The 23,678-nt window shown below is 46.8% G+C and overlaps 1 protein-coding gene across 3 annotated transcripts in view; it reads right to left on the reverse strand.

The window, feature by feature from the left end:
• LOC144172293 (beta-1,4-N-acetylgalactosaminyltransferase bre-4-like) overlaps nt 1-23,678 on the reverse strand; it is a 126,878-nt gene that overhangs the window by 62,955 nt on the left and 40,245 nt on the right. The window contains exon 1 of one of the 3 annotated variants that reach the window (XM_077701045.1): nt 18,088-18,501. The exons of the other annotated variants lie outside the window; for them this stretch is intronic. The gene's annotated coding sequence lies outside the window, so the exon portion shown is untranslated. Of the gene's footprint in view, nt 1-18,087; nt 18,502-23,678 lie in introns of those variants that run through there. 3 annotated transcript variants of the gene reach the window in all.

Here is a 23,678-nt window from a genome sequence, read left to right on the forward strand (position 1 = left end):
GTGATTCCGTATACCTGCAGCTTTATTCGAATTTAATAACATCCTGGTGTGTTGATTCAGAAACGTTTTTGGATGTTAAACAGTGTGTTAACAGCACCTTTACAAGAAACCCTTCATTCCAATTGAATACGTATACCGTAAATTATGCTGCTGTGACAACGGCCGAGGAATATAAATACCTAGGAGTTTATTTAGGGAGTGGTAATAGGCAGGTTCACACCATAAAAGTTACGGCTGCATATGTTTTCGGCTTTCTGAGACGAAATTTCAGCGAACCTCCATCTAACTGAAAAGAAAAACCGTATTTCAGTCATGTGCGCTCAATCTTGGAGTACGCATGTGTTTTCGTGGATCCCTACACCGAAGAGCTGGTTGATACGCTCGAAAACATACACAATATGTCAGTGCGATTCGTATTAGGAAATTGGCACGCTCAACTTAGCATGAGAGAAAGTAAAAGTAAACTGAAATGGCAGGCCGTGAAAGATCACAGACGAAACCACAGGTTGAACTTTTTTCGTAATATCTATCATTCGAAAACTGGGGTGGAAGGGGAGAAGTATGTCCAAGCGCCATTCTACATATCGCAACGTGGGACCGCTAGCTTAAAGCAAATTATTAACTTTCCTTTAAAGGTGACGCCTTGCGCGATTCATTTTATTTTACATCAATACTGCAGTGTAATTATCTTCCACGTATGATTGCATTAACTGTTTATATTGACGATTTTCAGCGCGCTTTGTAGAATTATTTTGTTATTTGGCCTCATATATAATGCTTAGTGTTATGTATCCCCCTTCTGTAATGCATGCAAAGGCAAGCAGGCATCAAATAAATAAATAAATAAATAACAAATAAATAAATAAATAAACAAATAAATAAATAAAACAGTGAATAAATAAATGAATAAAATAAATAAATAAATAAACTTCCAGAGGCGCAAGTTTGCCTCCGACGGGTTGAAAACCCTGCGCATTCAACCTTGACCAATAAAATATTTATTGCCGTATTTGTTGCAGTATGCAAGTTTTCCTGTATGCATGCTACCATTGCTATGTTATTGGTTTGAAACAAATTATGTAACTCATTTTACGCCTTTCCTTGCGTGAACATAAAGGGATACAACTGCATCCACCTGAAGCAGGGCGTCATTCGCAACGCGTCTAGAATATTTTGAACGTACTATGACATTAGACGAAAATTAAGTTCTTTTGGACTATTAAGTGGTGTGGACGTATACTAATGAAAACAACAATAAAATAGATTAAAAATGAAAGTACCTGTTCGCTTCTTCTTAGGATCAGCCCTGCGCAAGATCATCAGAAAAGTTGATCGAGTAGAAAATGTCAATGCAAGAAAAATGGGAAAAAACTGGGCATATTTTTTTGTGAAGGAGTTATATTAAATGCTCCTGAGTGTTTTGTTGCGAACCAAAACGCTTCGTAAAGGCATTCACGCCGGTTTTATATGCATCAAATTTGGTCAAGCAACTGTTATAAAAATAGTTTATGTAGTCATAGCATGAAAGTGTTCCGGAATATTGCCCTAAAAGAAATTGGCTAAAAGCGGTGCAATTTGTCTTTCTGAAATTCAACCCACTAAAGTATGCGCCCTCCGCCGCCCCCCCCCCCCCCCCCCACCCCCACTTCTCTTTCCCCGTTTATTCCAGGTAAGCCACCCCACAGAGGATATCAGGACCTGGACAATACATCTATTCAAGCTCTACAAAGAACTGAATATTTTGTGTGTTCGGCAGTAAATGACGCACAGCAATTAAAGGAACGACAATTTGTGAGCATTGTTTAATAAATGAATTTTGCTCTCAACTGAGGCTGGTAATTAAGCAAGGCTGCGCTGAAAGCTTGACGGCTGGTGGGTGCACGCGAGCTCACTTTAATGTGGCTGCATTGGACCCAAAATGCTGGGTTTGTGCTGCTTCTGCACTGCGCGAATGAGTCATCTGCTTGCGCGACATGCAGTGCCCGGCCTCAGTACAGTTAACGTACTGTGGCTGAACTCCAATGCCCGTAGCACGGCCGTATTTCCGGTAGCTGTAGTCCGGCTGGAGTCCGACGACCGCATCTCGGGTGTCCTCCGGCGGCCGTACTTCGGCCGTACACGGGTGGCTTTGGAATGGCCGGAGCCCTACGGCTGGAATCTGGCCGTATGACCGTAAGCCGGTCGACTGGCCGACGGACACTGGCCGTTGGACAGCCATGCGAGTACGGCCGTATACGGCCAAAAGGCCCACATTTGGACATAGGCCGAACATGGCTGCCAGAAAATGGCCGGACAGAAAATCACCGGCCAAAGTACACCGGCCTGTTTTAGGCCGAACAGTCCTGTGCTGCCTGGGCAACGCCTACTGGCAACTCGCCTTTCTACATTAGGAAACGCAAAACGTGCAGAATTTGCGCAAACGTTTTGTTTACGTCACTATATCCATGCGTCACAAACGTTAAGGCCAATTATGCTCCCACGCGAAAGCAACGTATAAAGACCGTAACAAATGGCGTTAAAGGACCTATGCGAACGCAAGGTAACGTACATAAACTGCGGACAGAAAGAGGGCTTCACGAAAGGCCTAACGTCCCAAGAGGTTGTATTCCCTGGCGAGGCGCGCATGCAGGCAACGATGTGAGTGCGCTGTCACTGGTTACGTCGGGCTCCGCGGGATGGCTGTACTTGTCCGTGCTAAGCACACGACACGTGTTGGACGTTCCAAACTCTACCCCACCGAACGCAAAGTAATGGCTCGACTCCAATGTGAGTGCGATTATTAACATCTCTGTTGGCACCACCGTTGAGGATCGGTTTGAAACGGAGCAGATAATTTTTTTCTGCGGCGTTCGGCCGCAGTGGCACAAGCCGCGCCATTACCGTGGCGCTTCGGCCATGTTTGCGGCCGCTTCCAGTGTTGCCAAGCGAAGAAATTGACAGCTAAATTTGTCAGTGAACACCATCTATAGAGACCTATGGGCGCTGCATGTTACAATTGTTACTGATAACACAGGCCTGCGACCTTCATAAGGCGAAGTAGGGTTTTGCAGCGTTTCGATACAGCGACGCGCAACGCCCGTGCCGCAAAATACGCTGCACTGTAATCTACTTGGATGTCATCCAGATTTCTTTTCATGAATGAGTATTCACTCAACATATCGTAGCGACTATTTCGGTTGTCTATCATAGTTGCACGATTCTAACGCACCCCCATTTGTAACGCTCAGTTAAAATTTCGTAGGAAAAATGAAAAAAAAAAACAATTTGACGGCGATTATTCCACGCACATGTCAAAGACGGGACACCACGCGTGTCTGCCAGGAGTAATTTTATTGACAGCGAGGAGGAGGAGAAAAAACTTTATTGGTGGCAAAAAGTAGATTTTCGTCTTCCCAAGTGAGAGGAGCCCTCATTCCAGAGCCCCTGTAGCTTTGGCTGTCGCCCGGGCCCTCTCGACCAGTCTGCGCTGATCTTCCAGGGTCGAGCTGGACAGCACGGCTTCCCACTGTTCACTCGTTGGATTGTCATTCACAGGCACTGTCTTAGTTTCGGGACAGGCCCATGTGACGTGGTAAAGAGTAGCTGTTTCTCGCCCGCACAGTGGGCATTGATTTGACGGATGGACAGCGGGGTACATCGAGTGGAGGAGGCTGAGATGTGGGTAGGTGTTCGTCTGCAACAGGCGCCATTCTACTGTCTCCTCTTTGGTTAGGTGTTTGTGCGGCGGGGGAAGAGAGCGGCGACTTAAACGCTGATGTTGCAGAATATCATGATATGTCAAAGGGATTGGCACTGGAACTGTGGACTGGTCGTCCTGAGGTGGCGGTGCCCGGATAATCATAGCTCGGGCTGATGCATGCGCTCGTTCGTTCCCGCCCAGGGCGCTGTGTCCTGGTGTCCAGATTACTGAAGTTGTGGGTAGTTGACTGGGCGAATGTTTAGTCAGGATTTGATGGGCGATTTTAGATATTCGGCCTTTGCTAAAGCTGCGACAGGCTGCTTGCGAGTCGGATACTACCGTTAAGTGTTTGGTTCGCAGGGCTGACGTGATGGCTAGTACTATTGCCGTTTCCTCTGCTTCTAAAGGGCGTGGTGTACTCACTGTCGCGGTCGTTCGTTCTCGCATGTCCTCATCAATAACGCTGATGACCATAGCTGGCCTCCCTGGGTAGCTGGCTGCGTCGGTGTACCGCACGTCTTTGGATTTTTGAAATTTGATTTGGAGAGCACGGGCGCGGGCTTCTCGTCTCCCCTGGTTGTAATCAGGATGCATGTTTTTAGGTATAGGTCTTACGTGGATTTTGTCGCGATACATGTGTGGGAGTGTCATCGTGTGGTTATGGCCTGCAGTTTGTGTTGGATACCCTAAGCGTTCGAGAACCTGCCTGCCCGTCGGGGTCAGCTGGAGTCTCGTTGGCTGACGAGGTGTGCAGCAACGTGTTCTTCTACCGTGTTGTGGACGCCGAGAGCCAGGAGCTTCTGCGTCGAGGTGGTGGGTGGAAGATTTAGGGCTCTCTTGTAGGCTTGCCGGACGAGGGATTCTAATTGCTCCTGTTGTCGCCTGTTGATTGTGATGTAGGGTACGGTGTAAGTTACCCGGCTGATGACGAGTGCTTGTACTAGACGGGTGGTATCTTCTTCTTTAAGACCATGGCGCCTGTTTGCGATTCGGCTCATGATGCGGATGACTTGATTTGTGCTGTGCTTGAGTCGCTGAAGTGCGTGCGATCCACCGCCATCTTGTTGAAGGTAGAGTCCGAGGATTCTGATAGTCTGTACTTGTGGAATATCTTGATTGTCCAATGTGAGGGAGATTTGAGGAGGGTCGTATGGAATTTTTCCGCATTTTTTCTTCATCAAGAGTAGTTCCGACTTTTCCGCCGCACATTCAAGACCACTGTTGCGCGCGTACTGTTGGACAATGTCGGCCGCACGCTGCAGGGCTTCCTGTATCTCGCCGTCCGAGCCGATGTTTGCCCATATGGTGACGTCGTCGGCGTAGATAGCGTGGTGCACGCCCTCTATCGCCGCGAGTTGAGCTGGAAGTTTCATCATCGCTATGTTAAAGAGTGTTGGCGACAATACAGCTCCTTGCGGGGTTCCCTTGTTTGGAGTAGGAAGAGGGGGGGTTCTGAGGTCCCCTATGCCGACCGTGGCGGTACGGTTGCGGAGGAAGGCGCTGATGTATGCGAAAGTACGTTGCCCGCAGTTTATGTCGCTGAGGTTTCTGAGTATGGTTTTGTGACTGACGTTATCAAATGCAGCCTTGAGGTCTAATGCCAGGATGGCTTTGGTGCTGTAGGGAGAGATGTGCTGCGTAATTTCTTCGTGGAGTTGGAGGAGAATATCTTGTGTGCTAAGGTGCGGACGAAAACCAAACATTGTTGGTGGTAAAAAGTTATTGTTTTCTATGTAAGGCTGAAGTCTGTTTAGGACAACGTGCTCGAACAGTTTGCCTATGCAAGAGGTTAGGGAAATAGGCCGCAGGTTTTCCAGCTTGGGTGGCTTGCCTGGTTTGGGAATCAGGACGATATCAGCGTGAGTCCATTCTCTTGGCAGTGTGCCTTCTTCCCAGTGGTGGTTGAAATAAGTTGTAAGGGCCTGTATGGAGGTATCGTCTAAGTTTCGGAGTATGCGGTTCGTGACCTTATCTGCTCCCGGTGTGGTGTTATTGGTGAGGGCCTGAACCGCCTGCTTGACTTCAGAGAGGGTGATTGGTCTATCCAGGTCTTCGTTGGGGTCGCCTCTGTACTCCTCTGGCTTGTCCGACGGTTGCTGTTGACCTATATATTTGTCCCGTAGAGCATCAAGGATGTCTTGGTTGGTTCCTGGGTGTTGGTGCATGATTTTCTTGATGGTGTTTTGCGTAGCTGATCGGCTTTTTGTAGGGTCCAGGAAATTTCGCAATAGCGCCCAGGTTTTTGCACTACCTAACGTGCCTTGGAGTTTGTTGCAGAGTTCGTTCCAGTTTTGCCGCATGAGTTCCGCTGCGTACTTGGCGGCTTCTTCCGTAATTTTTGCTATTCGAATTTTGAGTCTCCTATTCAGTTTCTGTCGGCGCCACCTCCTGAGCATACTTCTTCGGGCTTGACAGAGGTGAAGTAAATGAGGGTCGAAGGCTGGTTTTTCTTCCGATAAAGTCAGCTCCTTGGATTGGCTGGATACGTCTTCGTGCAGATCACGAACCCACTCTTCTATGTTGGTAATCTCTGAAGAGGGGTTGTTTTCTCTCTGCTTTCGAAATGCATCCCAGTTGACGAGGCGTGTTTTCTTTACGGGATGGTTCTTGCACGTGAGAGGGACTGTGGTGACTAGAATACAATGGTCGCTCCCAAGTGTCTCTTCAGAGTTGTGCCATTCTGCTCTTGAAAGGTTTTTCGTCATCGTCAAGTCGGGACAGGTGTCCCGTGTTATGCTGTTACCAATTCTTGTTGGGTAGTTAGGATCCGTGTAAAGGGTCAGGCCTTGTTGATGGATGAGTTCCCATAGCTTGTTTCCTTTTGTGGTTGCTTTGCCGTATCCCCAGGCCGGGTGTGGCGCATTAAAATCTCCCAGGATGACCACTGCGTTTCTCTTGACCAGTTTCAGGGTTGTAGCGAATAGGTAATCGAAGTCCTCTTTCTTGCGGCTCGGAGGACTATATAAGTTCAGTACAAAAAGACTAGGCTGACCCCTTTTGGTGGGCAGGATCTCTATAAGGGTGTGATCAATATCACTGCCATCTATTGTATGTTGTACGACTGTAAGGTATCTTGCGACAAGCGTGGCTATTCTGCTATTTGGGGATGATGTTGTGTGGGTGCTATAGCCTGGTTGTGATGGTGTAGATCCAGTTTCTTGTATGGCTATTATGTCTGGGCGGTCTTCTACGTGCCGTATGTATTGGTGTAAAGCGCCACTTTTCTGTTTATACATGCGACAGTTCCATTGCCAAATTGTTAGGTTGTTTCTGTTTGGCTGAATCGGCTTATTCATAATCATCCATTGTGTCAGGAGGCAGAGGCAGTGCTTCTGGGCTAACGTTAAGTTTTACTTTCTTGCGGTTGCCTTGATCATCCACGTTTGGCTCAGGGGTAGTTTGTTTTAGGTTAGTGTGTTGCATATGTTGCCATAGTTTTTTCATGTTTTCTTCGTTTAGGGTGCTGTGTTGTTGCAGTTGCTGTGTTTGCATCACTATTTCCTTCATTTGCTGCTGAACCTGCATGATGGCTTCGGAGAGACCAGCTACTGTTCGTTGTAATGTTGTTACTACGGGTTCGGCAGGAGCTGGTGTGGGACGTGGGTCACTCATGGGTTGGGGAGTTGTTTCGTTTTCGATTTGTGTGTGGGTTTGAGGTGAAGGGATTGGATTTTTGGTAATTAGCAATGCTTTCAGTTGTCTGTTTTCCTCTCTTAGCTGTTGGTTTTCAGCTCTTAATTCTCTGAGTTGACCTATTATTTCGGCTAGTTGCTGGTTAATGTCGGTGGTCTGTTGAGATGAGGATTGAGTCGGTTTGTTCTGATTGTTTTGTGGGAAGAGCCGTGCTGACCAGCTCACCTTGCCATTCCCGTGCCGTTGACCGGATCCGCTGGGATCCGTGGTAGCTGGTTGCTGTTGGGCAGGTTGCCTTTTGGAGCTGGACCGATGTCTCGCTCCGGCTCCGGCAGGTCCTCGAGATAAGGATCGTGACTGGTCATTGTTGAAGGTGTCCCTTCGGCTTTGGTGTTGGCTCGTCTGAGGTGAAGGTGGTGAGCGTCGGACCAGTCTCTCAGGGCACCTCTTGTCGCCCGTGGGGTGTGCACCCTTGCACAGGACGCACCGAGGTGTGCACTCGTGTTCCTTCGCGGGGTTGGAGAGACCGCACACTGCACATTTCACGGTGTCCGGGTTGGGGCACACGTCGGCGCGGTGTCCTACTTCATGGCAGACGTAGCATACGGGGCGTGTGGGCCGATACAGCCTACAAGAGAGCATGGCGTGTTCGAAGATGACGCCTCTGGGCACCCGCTTTCCGGCGAAGGTTACTAGGGCCGTCGATGTCTTTCCAAGCATTCGGGCGGTTAATATTTCGTATCCAGGCGCGTGGAGGTTGTCGATGAGTTCGCTGATTGGTGTTCCGGGTGGAATGCCGTGTACCACTCCACGTGACGAGTCATCCGGGGCAGCGATGTACGCAGTGATTTCGTACTCGTTGCCTAATATATGTAGTGATTGTAAGTCTCGAATGTTTCGTGCCAGGTCTTCGTCCGGAGTGCTTACGATGGCGATGTTCTGTACTTCGTCTACGCGTGTTTGGAAGAAGGCTTTCACTGTCCGCTTGCTGCCGTGTTGCGTCTTTTCAGCGACCGCTCGTGAGAGGTGAACGATCTCTAGGTTAGACAGTTTGAGTGCTCCCCTTGGGCGTATGATGATTTTGTAGTCATCTCTTGGTAGGGGAGGGAGTCTTTTCTGTTGCTTAATTTGTGACCTTGATGTGGATGTGATGTCCGGCTTGGGGCTTCCTACGTCGGGGTTGATGGATTGTGACTTTTTCTTCTTGTTTCGTCTTCTTCGTTGTTCTACCCAGTCGTCTTTCTCGAGTGCTTCTTCTTCATGGTGGGTGTTGTCCATGTTCTCGGTGTCTTCCACGTCACAGTCCATGCCTGGATCGTTGGCCGGAACCGCCGGACGCTAGGCCTAACCTCGGTTAAGCTTGAGGCAGCCGGCGCCGCCGTTCCTCGGTGCGCCGTGTTCGAATTAGGGTTAGCTTGGCTGGGCCGCTTGAGATAGAAAAGCTGGCCGGAAAAGGCCAGCCAGGGCTCCTACCTTCCAAAATGTGGTGTCCTCAGGTAGCGGATGGTTGGAGACACTCGAATCAATGGTTCTTTCCGAGGTGAGTGCAGAATTATCGCCACAGAAAGTGAGAAAATTCAGAGCCCATGTGGACTGTACCTGAACAGCTCGGCCCCCTAGACAGTGAAGCTGCGTAGCAAATCGTTGATTCCGGCGTATCAAAAAAACTCAGTATAAATAAAAAATTACCGGCACGATTTGAACCTGTGTCCGGTAGATCGATGGAAGTAGGGTCAGTCGTCTTACCCCGTCATATGGGACGGTGAGTTAGTACTCGCAAGTCAAGTGGCTTACATCATGGAGAAAACAATACTCAGGAGAAGCCCCTAGAATCCCACTGCATTGCGAAAAGTGTGGAGCAAGTGACGTCATTTTTCTTGAGCCCACAGACAGCGTTGCCTAGTTTTTTACCGCTGCGGCGGCTAAATTTGGCCAAATGCCACGGACAATTTTGTTACGGCGCTTTCACTCTAGCTGCCTCGCCACGCTTGCAAGACAGCGCAGTCGCTACAGCAAACGTTTTTACATTAGGTCATTTCGCCGTTGGAGGCGGTCCCAACTCGTATCACGGCCGCAATGGCGCTGGCGTCACCTCGAGATCGGCGGAGCGAGCAGCCGCCGCCACCGCCGGCTGCTGCAGGCAAAAGCCTCCCCGCTCAGCGTTGGCGAGAGCCACAGTCGATTGCTTGCTGTGCGTTTCTTCAACGTGAAGCGAAGCGAAATTCTTCGCAGCTGAGACGTAGCGCACACCGACGTGCTGTACGGGCGCAAACACTGCTCCCGTCGTCTGCGTTCGCTTTCGCGAGCCGGCGCTACCGCGAAGCTGTTATCAAACCGGAAACAGCAAAGGATGATGGGAAAGAGTGCTGGGCTCAGTGGGCTCAAGTCACGGCGGGACTCGGCTTCACAAATGTGACGTCAGGGCCTCTCCTAACCTTTTCTTTCCTCCATGGCTTACACACTCGGCTGTGACTCCGTGGAGAAAAATGGCGCCACCTGCTCGACACACACCACGTGATAGGGTACCCGGTGCAGCTGCGGGCGCCTAGTTTAAGTGTGCGCGTGCCGTTCTTTTGTTATGTTTTTCTATGTGCGTCTCCTTCGCCGTTATAGGCTCCGTGCGCTGGTATGGTGGCGACACAAGCGCCTGAACAACTAGCGCCATCTACAGCCACTTGAGGCATTTATCGGATGTTGTGGTCGTCGCTTGCGCCCTTCCCCGTACTGCCCGTGCTACGCTCCGATGACTGATTGCTCAAACCAGCGCGCTCGTTTTAACGGTTTTAGACAGGTGGGAGATATTGGCTCATTTTCTTTTTTGTCTAAGAAAGCCTGAAAACGCGGTCGCCAGCTACACGCCGCAAACGATGTTTACTGCGTCCGGGAGGAGCTAGCGAACGCAGCGGACTCGTCCGATGTTTCCAGCAGTGGCGTTGGGCACATAACAGGCGTGACCCTGGGCTGCAACTTTTAGTTAAAGGCGGGTACAGTAAATGGTTATGAGTTCAGTTGTAAACACGCGTAACACGCGGCTCACGCATCTCTCCACTTTATTATGAGTTCTGTGAGTCTAAGCGAAGTAGGCGGGGGAAGCTGCATGCGCAAGGCCGGGTGCCAAGGCTCGCGTAAACATGCTGATGCAGTTGCTATGTTCGTCAACACATAACGGTGAGCACCGGGCTGCTATTGCCGAATTTTAGCTCCGGTATCAACGCCGGTGTTCCAGCTCTGTCCGAATCAGCGAAATGTTAGTCGTATGAAGTTGGCCGCAATATCTGCGCCAAAGCAGCGGCCGAGGCTGCACGGGCAGATGCTCCGCGCGTACACTTAGGAAAGGGTTAGCAGCGGTGAGCACCATAATACAGAAGAGGAATAAACGATACAGATTGCTAAAGCATAAGCAACACGTAATGCTAGAATGCCGGGGAGGCATAAGCTCAACGTCAAAAAAAAGAGAAGAAAACGACCGACACCGTCACTGCTTCAAGGTGATTGACGTGCATATTAATGGCCCATTCGTTTAGCTGCGGTGGTTGCCTGTGGGATCACTGCAGTTTCGTGTCAACCGTTACGCTGCGTCATATTCCGCAGCACTGAGGTAAGATTGCTGGGGTGAAGTTTGCGTTGCCTATGCAAGTTTCGCCGGGCACCGGCTGTCGCAGGTCCCCTCCGAAGTTAATAGAGGGTGTGCACCGTGATAGAAAAACTACCATGCGCGGTTTGCTGCGGCCGCACCAAATAAAGCTGTGACGTTGGAAGGAGCGGGCACCGTGATTGGACGATGCCCAAGGTGAGCAACCAAACAAGTTTCGGTTTCGGTTTCGGTTCTGTAAAACACAACCGGTGGCGTTATTGGATGGGCATTCTCAATAACTCAGTAATCATCGTACCGCGCTTCTGCCATGTTGTCAGCTGTAAAAATGCATAAAGATAAGCCTCCCAGGACGGCTTGGAATCGTAGCATTCACTAGCCGAGGCCTACGTAGTGCATGGACGCCCTCCGCGTACCCGCAGACACGCAAATGTCATGCGCTTTTCCCCCATATTTGGAGCTTGCCTCCCTCATGCCTGTATCGTAAAAAGCGTGTTCGTACCAGGCCAAGGGTCTGTTCATTTTGGCCTGTGCCCACTGCCTGCAAGCAGTCGGTGCTTATGGCAACAGCACGCCAACGAGAACTCGCTAGCGCGCCAGTGCCAGCCTGCGCGCGTTTTGTGAACTAGTTCGTGTAGCCATGAACGTTGCGGCCCCAAAAAAGGTGAACTCAATATAGAAAACATCGTCGGAAAACAAAAAAGTTAAATTACAAAAAAAAAAAAAGCACGTACCCGCGGGGATTCGAACTCGTGACTCGCAAAACATTCGGGGTGAATTCCTAGCGCCCCAGACTGCTAGGCCACGGAGCGGGACGGAAATGACTCGCTAATATAGGGTATATATTGTACAACCGGTTTACACTTTTATTTAGTTTTGGCATTTCAAGCCGCTTAGATGACTATTTGTTGTACTGCGATCGTGCAGTAAGCGTCGCGCCCGAGTTTCAACAGTAGCTCACGTCTACCAATTGCATTTCGTAGACGGAAAAGCGTTCGCAGATGCGTGGTCGTGCTGCTGACCGCTGTGCTTGTTCGCCCAGTGCAAAAAAGTGCTTCCCGCGCCCTAGTTTTACGCTGTAGGGTAAAAATATCAGTTGATTTTATTTGCTTAGTACCTATATTGACTTCGCTGACTCTTCTCCCGCCTCCAAGAGGCCTTATATTTTCCTACTGGCGTACCAGTCAGCGAAGCGTCGCATGTGCGGCGCTTGTGTGAAGCGACCTTGACTTGGAGCTAGATACAGTGTACAAACAAACCAAGTAAAGAAAGGCACATTCTTCCATTCACAAACGTGTCCGGCTTCGTTTCAACTAAGCGAACGAATTGCGACCAAGCAATTTTTTTTTAACCTCCTTGATTGCGACGGCCCGCCGGCGGCCGGCGGACGAAACGCTGGGCCGACTGACTCTATCGGCCGGGGAGCCGTGCAGTAGCGCAGCCGTGGCGCAGCCAATTGCCAGCTCATCCCCTCCTGACGTCACACGAAAACGCCACAGAAAATGGGCGAGCGTAAAGAGAGGAGGACAGCGTTTTCGAATTAGTTTTTCTACTAAATAAAATCGCGTAAACGCGCCTAGAGTGGTCGAAACATGGCCTGGGGACTCCGGACTACAATTTGCGCTAGTAATCCCGCAATGTTTACATATCATTTCAGTGTCCCTTTAAGGCTTGCGGACTAAGGAATGGGTGCAGCAAAATTTGCTCACGTGATGTACCGGATTGTTTTCGATTGGACTGAGTTCAGCTTTGGAAAGATTTAGGGTGCGCACAACAGCTGCCGGCAGAGTTGAAGCCGATTTCTGTTTTTAGCCCGATTGTAACTCGCATACCATTTTGAGGAATATTTTTTACCAAACAAAAAGATGCGCGTTAGAATCGTGCATATACGGTATTTAGGGCAGATAAAAGAACTGCGGCAATGATTTCAGCGATGTTTCAGCGCTGATGTTTCAAGCATGCACAGTTGCATCTGATTATGCAGCTGCAGTAAGAATAAAAAATGATGCAGCATATCAGAATAGCTCAGGACCTTAGGGCTTCATGTTGCTGCATTTCAAGAATATTCTGGCTGTACAGCTGCAGTAAGAATAGGAACCAGTTGCCCAGCAGGTTGCAGTGGTTTGATGTCAGCCCTTTGAGGTGCTAATGTTGCTTCTTTGCAGAGGTGGGCTGTTGCTTCTGACTAGAAGGCTACGGCAAGAATTGCAGACTTAAGTAGTACGCTGGAATGGATTCATGTGAGGCCCTCGGGCTGTAAAGCCGCTGCTTCTCAAGCACACCTCTTGTTTACAGCCATGAAGCCGCGGTGAGAGAACATGCCAGGCTTTGAGACTATGAAGTTGGTGCTTCTCATGAACACAACAGTGTAATTTTTCTATTGGACCCACACCTCCGCCATCACCTTTGCCAGCTCTCCCAGTATTGGCGTTTTCAATGTGCGAGCACAGCCTGTACAGCTTTCATGGAGCTGAAAACACTACTCGAACACTGCGCCATGAAATAATTTTCTTTATGTTGTGCGACGGCTTATGAAGATACGGCATCACTTTCACCTTGTTTTCATCGGGCCTCTGCACTTTCGTTTTGACTTTTAAACTTGATAAGGAGGCAGTCTGCAACCGCCTTAAGTACTGGTGTCAGAAAACCCTCTGCAGAAAACCCTATGAGTCTGGCGGTCAATGTGTTCCTGGATTACGTGGACACAACTTTTCTGCAGTGCACTGCAGAAACGTAATGTGGCTATGCCTCATCAGCGATGGCTCAGAGGTACTGCACTCGCCTCATATGGGGGAAGTACTGGGTTCGAATCTGCGCACTGCCGGGCAACCACTGGCTTCTTTAATGGGTACAGGTGTCCCTCCGTGGTCCAGTGCGGACCATTGAAAGGATAACTCACGCCTGGAAAGCTGCCTTTACCCTTGCGAGGGGCTTCCGACCTTTGTCAATCTGGTGGGGCCCCGGCCTTCTACAACACCGCATTGCCGAAGGGAGGAAGAGTCTGGCGGCATGTCCTAGCACAGGCGGTTACTGAGTAGAGTGTGCAGCGTAGCTGTGGAAGTCACCATGTGCATTCGTGTGCCTTGCTGGTGCCGGGCACCTATTGAGAAAATAGGTACAAGCCTGGTGCTCGGCCCTTGTTACCACTAGAAGATGCTCCTGGCGTGTGACTACACTTGAAAACTTGACCCAGCTTGTACAGGAAATCATCTCTATGCAATGAGGTGGCTGGAAAATGCAATTTTTTTGGTTTCTGTCCCCACACGATTCATCAAATGAATATAAGGAAAAGGGACTGCTAGCACACATCTTCACCTCAAAAATTGCAAATAATGGGACAAAAAGTCTACGCAAATTGTAGCGAAAACTGGAAAGCGGCAATAAAGTACATAAGTAGTTTACTGAAACACTGGCACTGTCGCCAGTTACTGAAATTTTAGAAATTGGAGCTGAGCTGGTGGTAGATAGTGGCATTGGAGTTGTAGAGAATAAGTGAAAAAAGTTTTTTCAATGGCACCTGCATGATTTCGATGACACAGGTTTTGGGAATTAGATTCTCAGATGTACGCTATAATTTATATTTTAAGCACCTGCAATACAGCCTACTAGGGAATGGTGCTATGAGATGCCCCATACCCTATTCTGTACCAACAAAGTGACGTGACTCTGGTCTCTGAACCACTGTTAGATGGTACGGACAATAAACAAAACCGTTCGCAAATGACAGTCAACAGGTCCAGTTTAATTTTAACGCTCTCTTTATCTACTTTTGCTGCTAACCTTCCAATTTTGACACATACGCGTTCTGGGGAAATAGAAATTTTGAGAAATGTGAGCACGGCCCCTGCAAAAATGGTCCCAACTCAGATGCTGCAGTATTATTCCAATATTATTCCTGCGATTATATCATCGTTTGTTAGCTGGCTGAGAAAGAAATCGTGCAATGTACTTTCCGCCCTTGCATTTCAGAAATACAATACCCAGAACTATAACTTTTTCGGAGGCTGTATTTTTGTTCGTGAACTTGACTAAAAATAGTTACTACATGTGCAAGATGCGCTCTTTATCAAGCGTAGATAAGGTGACGGGGATTTCGAGAAAGCCCTTGCTTATATCGCTCCGTCCAGGCGGAACGCCAAACAGCGTTTCCGGCTCAGAACTCGCAGTGAAGGCAGTCTGTGTGCATTTTTACCATACCGCTACCGCTCACTGTTAATTAGTAAATACCCTTAATAATTACATCGATAATTACAGCTTCGGCGACGGGCCTCGGGGCAAGCAACCGCACTGAAATGGTCCATGTGAAAAGCTTGGCATACTGCTGAAAAACAATGCGATCAAAACTATCACAACCATTGTCACTCGAGAATGTAAACACAAGCAGCGCGCCATGGCCTCCTGTACGATGGTCGCGCTGCGCAGACGACTTTAGAGCCTTATGATGCACTACATTCGTAGCAGTCCCTACACACGCTTTGTGGACAAATCGCACACATCAGAAGACGCCATTGTTTCTTTTTTTTTACGGGTGCTTTCTACCACTAGTAGGCGCTCGTGGCGCATCCGCCTCACTTTCGTTAATGCGTGAAACGTTTCGATGCAAATGCTTACACCCGAAGCAATATTTTTACTTTTTATGATTATCCTTATTACTACCTAATGCATAGACGGCTTCTGCGTATTTGTTTTTTGTTTTTTATTTTTGTGTGACGTCACCGGCGGAAGTTTTTGCAGTACAGCGTTTTGGAGACGGAAACACGCCTTGCTTGCACCTGGGATGTAGTAGTAGTATAGCAGCAGTAATAATAATGAACTTTACAAGTAGACGACTTGTATTTCTTCCTTGGTGGTTCGTCTCTAGTCCGCGGGATGCCCAGGACCCTGGGCTAAATTTTTTTCTTTGGGGAAGGGGGGAGGGGAGAGGGGGCTCCGCTGTGCATACACGAGACACAAGTTATAAAATAACAGTAGTGGCATAAACTGCAAAAAAATACAAAGCATTTACCATTTGCATACAGCATGAGGAAATATACCAGTGTAAATAAAATAGAACGACACGAAGAAACATTTAATGTCATCATGGTGCGTTCACATAGGTGAATATATGGGTCAATTTCGTACATTGCTGCAAGTTGTATACAAAATACGGTAAATGGAAGCAAGTGTATGCGCGAATGGTGTTGCTCGTTTTGTTGTTTTTTGTTTCGGTGACGCTCGCGCGCGTTAAGCATGCTGTTCACGGATATTCAACATCTTTCCTCCTTTTTAGGTGATTTTATAATGCCGCTTGAGAAACTGAGAAGGATGCTGAGCGCTGAATATTATGTTATTTGAGGTTGGTCTCGAGTAATATCTCTTGATGAATCCCAAAACCTTCACCATTAATAGTCGTCTTGACAGTCCGCTCAATGAACTGCGACAAGAAGTGCAGATCGCAAACCGCACTTGCGGCGTCGAGGTCTCTGTCGGCCCTTTCGAAAAGTCGTGACCATGCTTCACGTTCATCGGCGTCTGCCGAACTCGAAACAGGGATCGCGCTTCTCAGCACGACCGATGGCCGCTGTTACAATTGGGCACAAAACACATGCGGCCGCGCTTGCCCCTCCGTCCCCCTGGTTCTCGTCACCACTGCACCAGCACACGACGAGCACCTTATGGTCGTAGGTTCTAAAAAGGGGTTGAAATTTTAACCACCCTACGCACCTACAACGAAGCATGCGAGCGCCACTGCAACGTATCGTTAGGCCGGCCGCCGTAGCTGCTGCAGCCGCTGTAGCATCTTTCTTGCTGGTGGCGCCCCTACCGGGTGGTCGCGATTTTTATGGCGGCAGTGACCCCTCCTCTCCCATTGTCTCCCACGACACACTTCCGAATTCTAGTACAGCATACTGTAAGCGTGGCCGCGCCTGCACATACGGCATCAAGGCAGCTTACCTTAAAGATCAAGGTTCCTACCAGCACGGGTGGAAACATTAGAAGTGTAACAGTTATTACTTACAGCGTTTTCGTTTTTATAGAAACATTGCGGAGAACGTGGTAATCACGGAAAATGGTGCATTTATTGCGCCGCCTAAAAGGAACGTAACTGATATACGAAACAAGCCCACAAACAATTATTACCGCGATAGGACGGCAAGACCAACAAACACCATTCACGCGTGATTTATTCCCTGCCGAAGAATATAATACGATCTTTAGCGACATAATTTCCATATTGTCAACATTTCGCCTACATGACGCAAAATATTCTTTTCGCATTTTCTAAAATGCTCTTTCTGAGAAAAACGCTCCATTGATGGAGTGGTACCTGTACTTACAAGCATAGCAAGCCTTAAAGCTATCGAACAGGGTGAAACAAAGATGTGACAATTAAGGCAAATATAGACTTGCAACCGTGCGTCTGAGAATTTAGCAATCCCTTGGAGAAGAGTGTATACTCTCACAATTTGAAACTTACGCTTCAGAGATGGGAAATTCAACGTATTATATAACCGTGGCGGATCCAAAACAAATTTCTTTTAGTGCTAGTTGATTTCGACAAATTTTGGAATGCAGACATCAAAGAATGATAGCTAAAAGCTAAAGGCTTCTGCCAACACAGGTGGAAATAGCAGAAGCTTGATACTTATTAGAGCGTTTTTGTTTGTCTAAGAACACGGCAATGGACATGATAATAAGGAACAATGATGGATTTATTGCGTCGCTTCAAAGGTATGCAATTTAAATACGAAACAAGCACTGAATGCAAATATTACAGCAATATTGTCAACTTTCCGACTGCATGAAGCACAACAATCTTCCACATTTTCTAAAATGATATCTCTGAGTGAAACTTTCTATTGATGCACTGATACCTGTAATTACAGGCAAGACAAACCCTAAAACTAACGAACAGAATGAAGCGAAGATGCGACAATTAAGGCAAATATCCAGAGACTTGCAACCCGTGCTTCAGAAAATTTAACGATGCCTTGGAGGAGAATGCATACCCGACAGTTTGAAACTTACGAATCACAGAAGGCAAATTCCTTGTATTATAGTAAAAATGACGGATACAATACAAAGTTCTTTTAGCTGTCGTTGATTTATACGTACATTACGGAATGCAGACTTCAAAGAATGATATCTTAAAGCTAAAAACTCCTGCCAACACAAATGGAAACAACAGAAGCGTAATACTTACTACTTAGGGCTTTTTCCTTTTTCTGATAGCTTTACAGCGAACATGCTTACAAGGGGAAATGTTCCATTTATTTCAACGCTTTAAAGGAAGGTGATCAACTAAGAAACAAGCGAACAATGCAAATATAACCGTGATATGGCGGCAAGCCACAACACCATTTACCATTAATTTATTTCGCGCTGGGGAAGCCAGAGTGTAATATGATTTTTATAAACATCAAAGTTGCAAGAATTAAAGGCAAATATAAACAGACTTGCTCCCGTGTTTCTGAGAATTTAACAATGCCTCGGAGAAGAGTGCATACTCACACAATTAGAACTTACGCATCAGGAAAGGAACATTCCATGTAATTTAGTACCAATAACGGATCCAATAGAAATTTCTTTTAGCGCTCATGATTTCTGCGTGAATTTTGGAATGCAGCCTTCAAAGAATGGTACCCAAATGCTAAAGGTTATTGCCACACATGTGGGAACAATAGAAGCGTAATACTTATTACTTAGAGCTTTTTCGCTTTTCTGAGAACCTTGCAGCCAGCATCATAATGAGGAAAATGAGGCATTCATTGCGCTGCTTTGAAGGAAGGTAATTGAAGTACAAAACAAGTGCAGAATGCAATTATTATCGCGATATGAGGGCATGTTAAAATTCCATTCACAGCTGATCTATATCACACCAAAGAAGCGAAGAATGTATTAATGTTTTTATGAACATCGTTCGCATATTGTGAACATTCCGCCTACATGGAGCACAAAATTCTTTAGACATTTTCTTAAATGCTTTCTATGAGTGAAACTTTCAATTGATGTAGTGACACCTGTAATTACAGTAATAATAAACCTTACAGCCAACGAACAGAATGAAGCAAAGATGCGTCATTATTAAGGCAAATATCAAGAGACTTACAACCCGTGCTTCTCAGAATTTAACGATGCATTGGAGAAGAGTGTATACCCTCACAATTCAGACCTTCCACAGGTTGTTGTGGTATTGAAAGTGGGAGACGTAATCAATCTCGAAAGCTTTTGCCCAATTTTGCTTTTTTGCCATATAAACAATGCATTTCAACAACATTAGTTTCCCCAGAATTGCGCGAATATGTCGCCTAGAATCCTGCAACTATTAAGCAGCATCGTTTTAGGGTAAATACATCATTTTAAACTGCTTTATTTGGAGTCAACAAAAATACCTGCCTTCCTGTACTCTGGCGGCATGATTTTAGTAGTTTTGTTTCACTTTTAGAAGGCTTTAAAAAACTATTTTGTACTCGCCTTTTATTTGAAGAAATTGTGAAAGCCTGGGTTCAGCCGTTAGATATATTAACTGTTCACAAGTTACTGGTCTCGGAGGAACCAAACTGCTTGGCATCGCTACTCTCAATCATCACATTAAGCTGTTAAGATCGAAATACTGTATGGGTTGCTGCTAGGGCCTACTCTTTTTTGTCTCTTCACGTGAATGCGTTCTCCAGCATTTTATTTTGCCCTAAAGCTGCGTGTAACGTTGATAACACTGTTCTCGTCTTTAGCATGAAAATGCTAATACCGATTAAGTACGCACATTGCCACCGATAAAAAAAGGCGCGAATAACTAACCGTACTAAAAAAATCACCACGTCTTTGTAAAGAAAGTTGTGACAAGCGTGAAAGCTAAAAGTGCGTCTAACGTTCGCTGAAAGTGAATCGATCGTCAAAACCTTCAAAACCCAGGTAGGAAACGAATAACAATTCCATGCGGCGATTTTTTGCACACTAAGTCAGAGCATCTATGAACCATATAACGGTATACGGATACGTGGTTTATCAAATAAATGTATAGTATTGTACTCCTTCTTCATGATCGATGCGTGTATTGTCTTATCTGGAACCGTTTCTGCTTCGCGTTTTTCAAGTAACCTTTTTGACACAATGGAAGCCCCGTTCAACGCACGCGTCGTGCGTCTAGCGATCTTAGAGCTTTCGGGCGAACACCTGGTCAATGGGGAAATGAATTAGTTTTTTTGACAGGACGTCGCGGTAACTCTCAGAAAGCTTTCCCTTTAACATGTGCTCAATTACATCCAAACACAGATCTTTTCTTGATGGACTCCTTAGGCATTCGTAAAGAAACTGGCATGGAACAAGTTCATTTCAATATGCACTTTAGTGTCCCAGTAGACCTGAAAGTGTGATTGGAAATCACATATTGCAGCGCATGGTCATAAATTGCGTCCGTTAGTTTTATATTATTGAGCACAGCAAAGGATTTTAGTGTTATTACATTCAAGCCCGATTCTGTACCTCTACTTTAGTACACCGCACTTATGGCTGGGGATCATAGACCTTCTGTTCAAACGTCCCTCCATGTTATAGTTTCATCGCATAAGCGTGATTTACACTCCCTAACGTCCTCCCTGTGCGCACGAGGTGCCTCGTTATTTGGCAACCGAAAGATTCTTCCCTTGATGCTTCCTTGATACTTTCCGTAATTACAGATGAGGTCATGCGAAATAACCATCCACTATCAGCAGATGTATTCACAATTCCTAATAGAAATGCTCGGCACGCAAGCATGGGGAAAACTAAGTGGCGAACTGCTCTGAAGAACCGTGTACGGGGGCCGATGCAGTGCTACGTCGCTATTCAATGATATACTTTTAGTGAGCAGCACTTTGGCGCCCGGTAGAGGTGTTTGGCTGCGGCAGCGGCGAAGGCGAAGGCGATGTCCGCGTAACCAAGCAGGCAAAGGAGACACGCAAGGCATCAGAAAAACGGAGGAGGAGCGTCTAGCGAAATTGTGAGGGGGAGGGCGGCACGCGCTGCTATGGCGTCATCTCAGTATGTCTCACTGCCTCCCCCTCACAATTTCGCCATGTGTCCCCGGCGCGGAGCGCTCTTTCCCTCACACTTGCTGCAGACGCTCTTCCTTCGTTTGTGGCTGATACAAATGACATTTGTGCGGGAGGTTCAAACATGATTTGAAGCAACATTCTCGGCGGCGGCGAAGCGCTGCGAGACAGCGGCAGAGTAGCGCGCGCCGCCGTGCGTTCGCTGATTAGGCGATCACTTTTTCAGACGATGCAGATATGTGTCGTGACAGTAGAGGTTTCAATTCACGCTTCGAAATAATTTCGCCTTGGGGAGTTTAGTAATCGTCAGTGCTTTTTTTCCCTTTTGATTAAAATAGTGCCAATTTATTCTGAACATATGTTTCTAAGAGAACTTTAAGAACAGATTGAGCTTTTTTGGTGCATGCGTGTGAGTTGCTATGCACTGCCTATTTTCCTCCGGTGCAGTGTTGCACTTATGATTGTGTGCAGTGCCCTTTTAACTGAGGAGCTGTTCGAGAGCTGGCCCTAACTACAGTCTCTGCTGGTATAGTGTCACGCTCTCTCTAGAGCAGGTTTCTTAGCCGCGGAAAAACCAGGTCCCAGTGTATAAACAATCACAAAAATAACAAAAACATCCTATGCTCTTCATATTTCTATACTACGGCTTATATTGTTCCTAGAAAAATGTCTTGAAAACAATGCATCTGCGTCGAGTGGTGAAACTTACATTGACGGGGTTGGTGTAAACTTGTCCTTTGAAAGCTGGCTTTCTCTCAATATGTGTTGCACAGTAAAGTATGACCTTATACAAAGGAACTATGGCTACAGAAAACGGCTGTAACTGATCTTTTACTCGAACTAGCGGGAAACAAATTATACAAAAATTAGCCGCTTGACGCCTCCTACAATACGCACCACAGCTTCCTTGGTAAACCTTCTTGACAGTGAGTCAGGGCAGTAAATTTTTATAGCTCAGCACTTACGCTTGCGCTTTTCTGGACGGAAGCAGCGCCTGCCGCCCTACCCCTCACGATTTCGCTAAACGCTCCTCCTTCGTTTTCCTGAGGCCTTGCGAGTCTCCTTCGCCTGCTCAGTTACGCGGACATCGCCCTCGCCGCTGCCGGAGCAACCTCCAAACCCCTCTACCGGGCGCCAAAGTGCCGCACACTAAAAGAATATCATTGAATAGCAGCGTAGCACGGTATTCTTTAGAGAGGTTCACGTTTCTTTAGAGCGGTTCGCCACTTAATGTTCCCCATGTTCGCGGGCCGAGCAGCTCTATTAGGAATTGTGAATAGATCTGTTGATAAGTTATTTCGCATCGCCGCATCTGGTATTCCGGGAAATTTATTCTCACTTGGAAGCAACGCGGGAAAAATCTGCAGGTTGCGAAGTAACGAGGCACCTCGTGTGCACAAGGAGGACGTCAGGGAGCGTAAATCACGCTCTCATCAAATTATAAGGTGGAGGGACGACGTTTGAACAGTAGACCCATGATCTCCAGCCATAAGAGCGGGGTAATAAAATAGGGGTACAGGATCATGCTTGAATGCAAGAACACTGCAATACTTCGCTGTACGAAATATCATGAAGCGAACGGACGCAATTTATGAGCATACGCGGCAATATGTGCTTTCCAATTAAAATTTCGGGTCTACTAGGATACTCAAGCGCATAATGAAATGAACTTGTTCCATTCCAGTTTCTTTACGAATGCCTAAGGAGTCCATTATTAAAAGATCGGATTTGTCAAAGCGAAAGCTTTCTCAGTATGACCGATGAAGTCCTGTCAAAAAAACTAATTCATTTCCCCATAGAGCAGCTGGTCGGCCGAAAAGCTTTGATAATATCTCTGGACACACGACGTGTGCGTCGTGTGAAAAGGGTTTCTGTATCAGTATGTGCGCTGAGCTTTCTTTACGCATATGTGTATAGTATATTATACCTATGTCATAATAATATGTGAAAAGATATGCTAATATATTTTCTATTATAGTGTAATAAAATTATAACAATTATACTATATAAACATTTTTATTTTTATTATAACACAAATTTTATTACCTCCTTTATTTTAAAAAAGCCACTCTACGTTTTCCCTTATTCCAATCTTTGGAGTAAACAGCGTCCTAATCTCTGGACCTAATCCCTCCAATAAATAAAATTATTCTGTCTCAGTTTATGAAACGCATAACGCGGACTTTTCTGGCGTACGGCTGTGTTGATATATACGACGCCTGAGGAGAGCAGAGACCGCACGCGTCCCCTTTTTATATATACCAATATAGATGTGAATCAACAGAGTATTGCCGGCCTGCCGTTTTGTCTGCGCTCATTTTTTGCGCTGGTTTCAAATGGGGTGGATACAAACACGTCAAACACTACAGTACGGCACCTCTATAGAATAGCTTCCTTTTAACTTCTGCATAGGGGCATTGAGCATATCTTACACCGTTGGAGTATTACACCTATTAATTAGATTAATTAATCACACCTATCAACTTGTAAAACTGACATCGTTTGTAAACTTGTGCGCTAACTGTATGCTGTAGAAGGTAGCTTTTACCAGTAACGGGCAAAACAACAATATTGTAGCATAAGCTACACTGGCCGAGGTTGAGCAGTTTCGCGTGGACCCTGAAGGGCCGTGCTGCGCAAGCGCGGGGAGCATTCGATTGGATTGGATTGGATTAGATTAAATTATATTCTATTTTATTGCATTGGAAATACAATTCAAATGGAGTCGGGTGTGTAGAGAATTGGGTCTGCACATTCGCCGGTT

Source organism: Haemaphysalis longicornis, unplaced genomic scaffold (genome assembly GCF_048455015.1).
Source record: "Haemaphysalis longicornis isolate Haplotype H1 unplaced genomic scaffold, Haemaphysalis longicornis Haplotype H1 scaffold_20, whole genome shotgun sequence".
Lineage (NCBI taxonomy): Eukaryota > Metazoa > Arthropoda > Arachnida > Ixodida > Ixodidae > Haemaphysalis > Haemaphysalis longicornis.